Source organism: Brassica oleracea, chromosome C8 (genome assembly GCF_000695525.1).
Source record: "Brassica oleracea var. oleracea cultivar TO1000 chromosome C8, BOL, whole genome shotgun sequence".
NCBI lineage: Eukaryota > Viridiplantae > Streptophyta > Magnoliopsida > Brassicales > Brassicaceae > Brassica > Brassica oleracea.
The window spans coordinates 5,108,711-5,109,246 of NC_027755.1; positions in this window are offsets into that span (position 1 = coordinate 5,108,711).

A 536-nucleotide genomic window follows, 5' to 3' on the forward strand; every position below is an offset into this window, starting at 1 on the left:
CTAACTCAAATGTCTCTTTCTATGACGATGAGTAAAATCATCGTCATTCGTCCTTCGACTATCAAGGTTCTCGACAGATGTTCAGCAGTTGCGTGAAGTTTCTTCGGTCATGATTTCGAGGCTATCCAGGAGCGGATATGTGACGTTTCTGCCACCAGCCCACTTCAAGCAATCGTTCCACGAGTTTTGTTACTGGAGATTATGCGGTGTGTGATATGAGCCATTGGTTGGCATGTGTTGTTGTGTGTACGAGTATATTGACTATTTTGGAGATATATTTGTTTTGTGAACTCGTGGAGATCGCTTTTGAATTGGGGTGCAGCAGCTTGCGTTGTGTGGGTGTTGGAGTTACACTTTGGTATGTTTACCAATTTTGGCAGTGTTGATCGTTTCAGAGATGTGTCAGTTTGGACAACTGACATAGGACATTGGGAGCTATTTATATCCATCGCAGTGTACCAGTTATGCTTGGAGGGCCGATTTGTTCGGATATTCATCAGAGATGGAGCTACGTTTTTACGATGTTATCCTTGGGA